Source organism: Octopus bimaculoides, chromosome 8 (genome assembly GCF_001194135.2).
Source record: "Octopus bimaculoides isolate UCB-OBI-ISO-001 chromosome 8, ASM119413v2, whole genome shotgun sequence".
NCBI lineage: Eukaryota > Metazoa > Mollusca > Cephalopoda > Octopoda > Octopodidae > Octopus > Octopus bimaculoides.
The window spans coordinates 92299355-92309544 of record NC_068988.1 but is presented as its reverse complement, the minus strand read 5'-3'; the positions used below and the strand labels follow the sequence as shown (position 1 = coordinate 92309544).

Below are 10190 nucleotides of genomic sequence, written 5' to 3'. Positions count from 1 at the left end.
GGCATTTAAAAATGTTTTAGAAATAAATCTACTCACACAGCTGATACTAATTTTTGATAAATTAAATTATGTAAAGGCAATTAATTTTATCAACAGTATAAAACTTATTTTTCAGTTTTAGATATAAATAGCTGACTACATCCAACAGTTTGTCTCAAATGATAACAATAGAAACTATAAACAAAGAACAGCTAGTTCAAGGTATTACTGCGATTTGTTTCTTTAGTCTAGAGTAAAAACTTGACTATCTTGCATAGTGCAAGGTCTTGATTATCCTGTCTAGTGCAGACCATATCTAAAGATTTAGCTTGTTCTGCTTACAAGAATGTACATAAATCTCGATAGCAGCACACATATACGTACATCTATGTGTGTGTATGTGTAAGGTACTTTGCTATAGAACTTGACACCAGCACATATGGTGTTTGGTACCAATAAAACCAGAACCAATTATTATTATTATTGCCTTTCAAGCAGACGGACGTGTCTCCCGAAGCTCTGTAAGTTGTTGTCATTTTTGCATGTAAATCTTTTAAAACCTGTAATATTTTATATATTTGTGCAGCCAAGCCGACTAGGTTCTTACGGAGCTAGTCGGTTAGGCAAAATTTCCCCCATTTAGGAGCAAAATTTTCATTTGAACATTTTGAAATTTCCATTTTCACACATATCAATTTTGAAAAATGTCTTTGAAGAGAGTGAGCTGTTCCCTTCTTTCCACATCACACCCTCCACCAAAGGACGACATGTCAAGTCGCATGTCATCCCGCCCATCTCATGCCATAAAAGGCAAAGAGATAAATGTTGAGGAACATTCTGCCATGTGCAGCGCTCCTGATTCCAATATTTCAACCGACTTTCGGATCTGCACTTCCCAGCTCTTACCTCCACCATTGCTCCTACACCGGAGAAGGAGGAAGAGAAGAACAGAACAATGAAGAACAAAGAAGACAACACCAAAACCAAAACCAGTAGCCATTGCAGCTAAGCAGAGCTCAGAAGAAATCCAAGTTACAATGGCAGAAATGAAGGATGCAAAGGAGTTGTTAAGGAAAGACGGAAATAATGTTTTCCTTAACACTCCACAAGCATTAATCTACGACACCAACAAACGTACAATCATTTACAAGATATATAACACAAAGTACCATAAAATAGAAAATGCTACTCCACAGAGGTTGGAGATAGCACTCAAGCCCATATGGGGCCACAAAAGTTTCGTTACTAAAGGGAAGCGCTTTGGAATGGTGGAAGTGTGCTTCCCAACAGAAGAGGATGCAATCCAGCACTCACCGACACCCCTGAAGGCGGAAGATTTATTACTCGTGCTGACATACCTTGGTCGGCGCGTAACCAAAATAAAACTTGAACATAGTGGCAGCTGTGCTCTTTGACATTGAAGAGACTGCCACTATTCTGGAGGTACACAAAATGCAAAAACAAAGCTGGTCGGGTGTGGGCATGCAGCTCCTTGTTCAAATTGAACAAGATATCATAAATTCCATACCCGACTCAATAAACTTGCCGGATGGCACAAGAATTCACGTTGCTGTAGAGGGGCGAAGGCCAAAGTGCTACCTGTGCAGCAGCGACCAACACTTAAAAAAAGACTGCCCCATCTACAAACAGAGATTGGAGGCAGAAAAAAAATAATAATAATAATAATGACATCAAAAAATACCTTAGGAATGAGAACCCAGGTTCAAAATTTCCCCAAGACACCTGTTGAAGGCTGGAGGGTGTATCAGCCAAAGCGTTGTGTTAACAACAAACAAGACGAGGACAAATATCCGTCAATGTAAATCATCATCATCATCGTCATCATTTAATGTCCGCTTTCCATGCTGGCATGGGTTGGACAATTTGACTGAGGACTGGTGAACCAGATGGCTGCACCAGGCTCCAATCTGATCTGGCAGAGTTTCTACAGCTGGATGCCCTTCCTAATGTAAACCACTCCGAGAGTGTAGTGGGTGCTTTTACATGCCACTGGCACGAAGGCCAGTCAGGCAGTACTGGCAATGGCCACACTCAAATGGTGTTTTTTATGTGCCACCTGCACACGAGCCAGTCCAGCAGCACTGGCAACAACCTCGCTTGAATATTTTTTCACATACTGGCACAAGTGCCAGTAAGGCAACGCTGGAAACGATCATGCTCGAATGATGCTTTTTACATGCCACCGGCACAGAAGCCAGTCAGCTGCTCTGACAACGATCATGCACAGATGGTGCGGTTAGCACTCCACTAGCACAGATGCCAGTCATGAAATTTGATTTCGATTTCAATTTCACTTGCCTCAACAGGTCTTTGCAAACAGAGTTTAGTGTCCAATGAAGGAAAGGTACGCATAAGTGGGCTGGTTACACCCCTGGCATAGACCATGGGTTATGGTCTCACTTGGCTTGCCGGGTCTTCTCAAGCACACCATATTTCCAAAGGTCTCGGTCACTAGTCATTGCTTTGGTGAGGCCTAATGTTCAAAGATTGTGCTTCACCACCTCATCCCAGGTCTTCCTGAGCCTACCTCTTCCACAGGTTCCCTCAACCACTAGGGTGGCACTTTTTCACACAGCTATCCTCATCCATTCTTGCCACATGTCCATACCAGCGCAATCATCTCTCTTGCACACCACAATTGATGCTTCTTAGGTCCAACTTTTCTCTCAAGATACTTACACTCTGTTGAGTATGCACACTGACATTACACATCCAGTGGAGCATACTGGCTTCATTTCTTGCAAGCTTATGCATGTCTTCAGCAGTCACGGCCCATATTTCACTGCCATGTAGCATGGCTGTTCGTATACATGTGTCATACAGTCTACTTTTTACTCTGAGCAAGAGGCCCTTTTTTGCCAGCAGAGGTAAGAGCTCTCTGAACTTTGCCCAGGCTATTCTTATTCTAGCAGCTACACTTTCAGTGAACCCCACCCCCGCTACTGACTTGGTCACCTAGGTAACGGAAACTATCAACTACTTCTAGTTTTTCTCACTGGAATGTGGCAGAAGTTGTTCTCTGCACATTTTCAGTGTTTATTGCTCCTGAGCCCCTGCCACATACAAAAACTATCTTCCCAGTTAGCCTTCCTTTGATATTGCTGCACCTCTTATGTGTCCATAGCTTACACTGGGTACATCTTATAGAGTTTCTACCTACGCCTTTTCTACAGATCGAGCAGGGCGATCTACCTGAAGGGATTTGTGGTTTGTCTACCTTCCTACTTATTAGGACTTTGGTTTTAGCTAGGTTGACTCTAAGGCCCTTCGATTCTAATCCTTGCTTCCACACCTGAAACTTCTCCTCTAGTTTTGATAGTGACTCAGCAATTAGGGCAAGGTCATCAGCATAGAGGAGTTCCCAGGGGCATCCTGTCTTGAATTCCTCTGTTATTGCCTGGAGGACTATGATAAATAGGAGGGGGCTGAAGACTGAACCTTGGTGGGCCCCTACTTCTACCCAGAAAGCCAGGTACAGAGGTTTATCTTTGGCTAGGTATTTCTCCTGCAGCTGTCTTACCAGAAATATAGCATCAGTGGTGCTTTTCCCTGGCATGAACCCAAACTGCATCTCATCTACACTGACTCTCTCCCTAATTAGTTGGGCTATGACCCTCTCCATCTAAACTGACTCTCTCCAAGATAACAGAGTTAAACGTTTTAGGTTTATTTCCTTCCTTATCTACAGCGCTAATGAGTCCAAGAGAAAGATACATGTCTGAATAATTATGTTTCTTTTATACATCATTTAACAAACCATGTCTACACCTCCATTTTCCAACCAATGTCTCTATCTGTTATTACAATAACAATGAGGGCAGCAAGCTAGCAAAATCATTCGCACAACAGACAAAAAGAAACTCAGTAGCATTTCTTTTGACTTTATTCTCTGAGTTCAAATTCTACCATGAGTAACTTTGCCTTTCATGGTTGATAAAATAATTACCAGTTGAGTAACAAAGTCAATGTTACGAAGTCCCTTCCATGAAATTTCAGGCCTTATGGCTATAGCAGAAAGGATTATTACAACATTATACAACATAAATACACATGTTTCACCAACTCATTGCACAATAAGGAATATAATGCCATAGATGAATTACTTTTTCAACCCCATTGATACTTTCCAATAGGTAATTTTTGCTGATCTACTATCTTTCGTTGAATATGAATTTAAAAAAAAAATAAAAATCTCACTCAACAACTTGTTATAAAAGACTGCTAGGCAGCATTGCTAGTCAATGCTAGGGAATCAATACTAGAAGGATTTAATGGATAGCTTGCTATAGATAGTTGTTTTGTGATATCTATTAGGAAGGTATCAAAAAAATAGACACCCACAGAGCAAGTAAAACAAAGAGAAAAGAAACACATAATTCCAGAAGATTATTTTTTTTAAATGTTTCAGTTGAAATGAGATTTTATCAAATTATATATATATATATAAATATGTATATATTTGATCAATATCATTTATCAAATCATGTTGTTTCTTTTCTTTCCTTTCTGATCAACATCTATTATTTTAGTATTTCAGAGCAGTGAATCAGTGTTAAGTCCGTCTCTATTGAATCTCAAGCCTTAAGTTTGAAACATCAACTTAAAATTTTTGGCATACTGCTTGAGTACAACTGATTTTTTTTTTTTTTTACATAACACACATTAGCTCTTTAGCAGTGTGTCACTCATTAAATCTTTGTCACATCTATTAGGCCTGTAACGTTTTGTTCGGTATTGCTGTTTTCAACAAATGTACGTTACACTCACTGATCCCTTTGTCTTCAACTTTTCCGTCGTTTGTGGTAAGAAAATAATGTCAAGATTGTCAAACACACTCATTCTTTTCATATAATGCTTGCTGGAATATGCAGAATGATCCTTGGTTAAATGAAACCATGGCATAACTGAAAGTAAGTTTTGCATAGTTGTTTGGCGCTCTGCCGTTTTTAATGGCATTGGCTGGAAGTTTGGGTTGCAGGTTTGGTTATAGGCTGTTACGGTCATCTCAAAATCTGCATATTAAAGATTGCAGGAGATAAATAGCCAGGAGAGAATTCCAAAGAGTTGATGTTCTGTTGTGGAAGGATCAGGCTTCTTGGTAAGTTTGGCTATGGGGAAGGGACATACAAAAGATGGTTGATGAAGGGAAGTGAGTTCATTAGTTGGATAACCCAAGAGGAGGTGACATGTGATCAACTAATTCTGATAAAAAAAGAAAACTATGTAGAATTGAAAGAGAGAGAGAGAGAGAAAGAGAGAGAGAGAGAGAGAGGAGATAGTAATCTGTAGTCTGATCCGGGCCTATATAAAAGCAACAATCACTACAAGTCCAGCAAGACATAATGACTAGGAAGTGAAGTAGTCAAGATCAGTCTATAATATATGTATGTGTGTGAGAGAGAATGAGAGAGGTTTCTGTCTCTATGTCTGCTTTGTATTCAGAAACTACTAAACGAACACTCACAATCATATCATCATCATCATAGATTTTTACTCACTACCTCATAGTACCAATCCTGGACAGTGGATTGATAGAATTATTAGATGTTTAAGCAAGGTAGCTAGCAATATCATAATATAATGGTGAACAGGAGTAGCTGGAGAGACAAAACGGTGATGATAAGGAGTCAGAAAGTAGAAAAGGTTATGTAGATAAGTTCGCAAGAGTGTGAGAAGAGCAGGACAATTGGTTAGAGATAGGAGTAAAGGTGAATATAGTGAATGGTGAATAAGAGTGACAGTATGGTAAAAGGTAAATATGAGTCGAGCGGGGAAGGGATATGAAATAGAAGAGGCTCGGGAGGGAGGCGGTGATATGTGGCAGTATAGAAAAAGTGGAGAGCAGTAGAATAAAAAAAAAAGCTGTAAGTAAATATGAAAAGGCAGTGGGGTTGATATGTTGGAGTTGGTAAGTGAAGGAGTGTGTTTGTGGGGAGAGAGAGAGAGAGAAGTACAATGACAGAGATGGAGATCAGAGATACTTAAAAGCAGTTATAGTGAGTGGTGAACAAAGAGGTGTAATTAGTTGTAGATATGAGAGAGTGTTAAGAATGAGATATTGCAGTTATGAAATGTAGCTCAGGAGAAAAGTAGAAATAACAGGTGGCACAGAAGTGTTGACGACTATGAGAATAAAGTGGGATGAGATGATATTGAGAACGGGGAGTGGGTGACACAAGGAAATGATTCCAGGGGTACAAAATACACAGTTCTGCTCTCATAAAATTATAGTGGCTGAACAGTGCCATGCTTAAAAGAATGATGGAGGGCTGTATAGTAGCAAGATGAAGGAGTGGCGAAGGTTTGAAAGGAGGAGATTGAGTGTAGGGCCTAGTTGTGTGCATATAGATGTAAAATTATATATTTAAAAGGAATTAGAAGGACAAAGGTATAAACAATTATGTTATGAACTTCATTAGCTTACATCTGTTTCTGCCACAACATGCAATGCATTCAATAGTTGAATGCTAGAGTATCACCTTATAGCTTCACCAGAGCTTCAAACATGAAGTGCACTTTATTCCAATTCCTTATTATTGCTCTCTACTCAATGGACACTTTGTTCTGAAGTATATCTATGGTGAGCTCTAAATCCAGGTTATTAATATTGCTATGCCTACATAAAATATCAATCCATATATATATATATATATATATATATATATGATAAAGAGGCAGTATTTGTCAAAGTCGTGAAGATCAGAAAAATAAAAAGATATTTCTCTGCCTAGTATTGACATGTGCTGTTTCAGGAGTTTAACGATATCACCATCAACTTGAAGCTCGTTTTCATCAATAAACATGTTTAGTTGAGGAAATGATGCAAAGTTCTTTCTATCCAGCTTTGGGTGCCAAAGTTCAAGCTTCATTTTGTAATCAGTTATTTTTTTATAAGAATGAAGCATGGTTACATCGTTCCCTTGCAGTGAAAGGTTGACGGCATTCACTAACCTGAATATATCCACCAAAAATGCCAAGCAGATCATAAAATGAACATCAGCGAATTTAGCATGCAAATCTGGTTGACTTCTTTTCCTAGAAGGAAGACACTCTTCATTGTTTTTTTGTCTCAAAAGCTATCTCACTTATGAGTGCAACAGAAGCATTTTGAAGTCAGAATCACTTTCTTTGCACAACTTGGCAAACAGATGAGAGTTGGATGCATTTGCTTTGATGAAGTTCACCACTGTAATCACATAATCCAGAACATTTTTCAAATCATCAGGAATGGTTTTCACCATTAGTATTTGTGGATGAATTGTGCAGTGTGTACCAATAGCAGCTGGGGATTTTTCTTTCACCAAAGTTTGAAAACCAAAACGGCAACCAAGCATTGCCAGAGTACCATTGGTGCACACCAGTGACATGCTCTCAGTTGATATCCTGTGCCTCAAAAAATTTGTCCACTTTGTTAAATATTTCCCTTGCTGTTGTTTTGGTGCTGAAGGTTTTGCAAAACAGGAATTCATCTTCCAGGTGATTTTTATGGACATAATGTACATAGATGCAAAATTGGGCTAAGTTGGCAACATCCACCATTTCATCAAACTGAATCACGAAAAAGTTAAAAAGTGAATTATGAATCTTCGAGGCCACCTGTGACAGAATGTTATCAGACAGCTAATGGTATTCACCTGCTTACAGCATCATTTGAGAGAGAGAGAGAGACATGCTTCAGCTTCTGAAGTTTAGAACTTCTCAGCACATTCGATATGGTATCTTTGCAGCAAAGAAATATCAACTCTTTGCTGATATTGTGGGGCTTTTTGGCAACAGCTATTTTCCTTGAAACCTCGTAGAATGCTTTCAAACTAGTTGTAATGTCTAGCAAAAACATTCCTGTGTCATCAAGTCTGGATGTCGTCAATCTGTCGGTTTCATGTCTGAAGAAGTCAACATCTCTATTGAACTGGGATGCTTTGTTTCTTTAACTTGCTGGGCTTTAGTGAAGTAGATGCCAAAATCTCAGAGCACAAAACACATTGTGGTTTCTCTTCTCCACCAGATTTTATCACAGTAAAATTGAATTTCAAATAAGATTTATCAAATACATATTTTTTTTTGAGAGACATTATGTAAAAAAAGATAAAATTCAGTAAACAAATTTAATATAACTACATTGAATATTTATTTCGCATTTATCATATACTATAGGTGTGCATATATGCCTTATTGCAGCAACTTTTGGGTATACCAATTAGCAATAAAGCTTACTTCTCATTATTAATTGTGGAAGAAATCCAAAGCTTATGTGAACGTTTTTTTTGTAGATAAACCTCCGTAAATTGATAACCATTGAGATGACAGTTCTGTCAGAACACATTGCCATGAAAAACAATCATGGCTTATAAAGCCCTGCCAACATGCAGGATGCGAATGGGTGACTGGCAAAGGGCAAGGTCATGTGGGAACATGCACCGGTGAGGAAAATGACAGTGAGAGATATGCAAATGCATGGGTAGCAGTAGTGGAATGGTGAGTCATGTGAGTGTAGAATAGTGACAGCATATGCACAATCAAACATTATACATGCATTTTTTCCATCAACCAATCACATTTGTTGTACAACGAGTGTGATTAGCAAATTATTGTGTATGAGTGGTATGGAGTTTGAAGTCAATGACAAAAAAGGATGATAGCATGCAAAAAATTGGAAGTCTTGAAATTCTTTAATTGCCTCAAGCTACCTGTTTTCATGATACTTCAGCATCTCTTTGCAGTCCCCCTAAAATCACTTTGTGGTCCCCTAGGGCAGGGGTTTTCAAACTGTGGTTCACGGACCACAGGGGGTCCGCAAGGACAAGACAGGGAGGTCTGTGGACAGCAAATACTTTTTATGGGCAATTTGATTTTATACATGTTTTTTAATCGAAATCTTTTAATTGACAATAAACCTATTCGTTAAATACTGTTAAATAAATAAATGTAAAAGTGTATGTTATTTTTTAGCAAATATTTATGTATAAATTTCATAAGTGTTTATAAGGGTAAAGTCTGAAATATAAAGGGGTCCGCAAGTCAAAAAGTTTGAAAACCCCTGCCCTAGGGGACTACATACTCCAGTTTGAGAACCACTGCTTTAGATTATGTATTGAAGGGTGACAAATACACGGAGGGAACAAGACACCAACCTTATCATCTGACACAATTAATCTGACCATACTGTAAGGTTTCTACTATTATCAATAATAATTTCTAATATTTATTTTCCATTCCAAAGCTATTAATTAGAAATAGCCAAGCAAAATAAGGAATTATTAAAAAAATATTGTCTTTTATCCAATTTAATCCTAACAGTGAATTTCATATGAAACAATGGTTGTTAAATGTAGAAGTGTCACATAGACATTTTTGAAACTATTTAACTATGAATATTGCAGGCTTTAAATTATTAATTAAAAATAAATGACAGTTTTTAGACTATTCAAAAGATTAAACAATAACAAAAATAACGGAAAGAATTCAAAGTGAAAAATATTTTAATTTAAAACTCAGTAAATATAATAAACTTGAAACATCCTCAATAACATTCAAGGAAGAATTTGTAAATAGTGACTAAATAAAACTGAAGAGAACACATGCAACATTTCATTTCATTTCAAGCTAAATTCTACCAATGACGATGACTTGACTATACCTCGTCATGAACAGGTACCATATTACAAGCTGATTTATCCATCAATCTAAACTCTTCACTTTTATAATATAATGTGCTGAAGAAATAAATGTATCTTGAATTATAAAAACAAATATTAGTTAAATGGTATCATTGAATAGCAAAAATCTCATTAAAAAAAAACAACACATTTATAACCAAGGTGGAACTCTGACAAACATTATGATTGTTGTTCAAGTTCCCATGGTGATAATTTATACTAATAATGAAGCTTTTTGTGACCATATTTTTGTTGAGATAATACATTGCCTTTGTTTTCAATTTTCAAAACAATGAAGAATTTAGTAAAATAATAAATCTCAGGAAGTTGGGCCTCACAGAGGAAATGACAATGGACCATGATGTCTGGCAATATGAAGTTCTTGAGAAAACCCACCCACGTCAGCAAAACTGAGTTCTAGAAGCGCTGTGTGTCCCACCCATGCTTAACAAGAAAACTTCTCACACACTCTACCACAACACACCAAACTATGTCTCAACATCTCTTCTCTTCCTCACATTTCCACTTCATACT

General features: G+C 37.7%; 1 protein-coding gene across 2 annotated transcripts in view; it reads right to left on the bottom strand.

Annotated features, from left to right (window-relative positions):
• LOC106874580 (ubiquitin-like-conjugating enzyme ATG10) overlaps positions 1-10190 on the bottom strand; it is a 321299-nt gene that overhangs the window by 125180 nt on the left and 185929 nt on the right. The window lies entirely within an intron of this gene.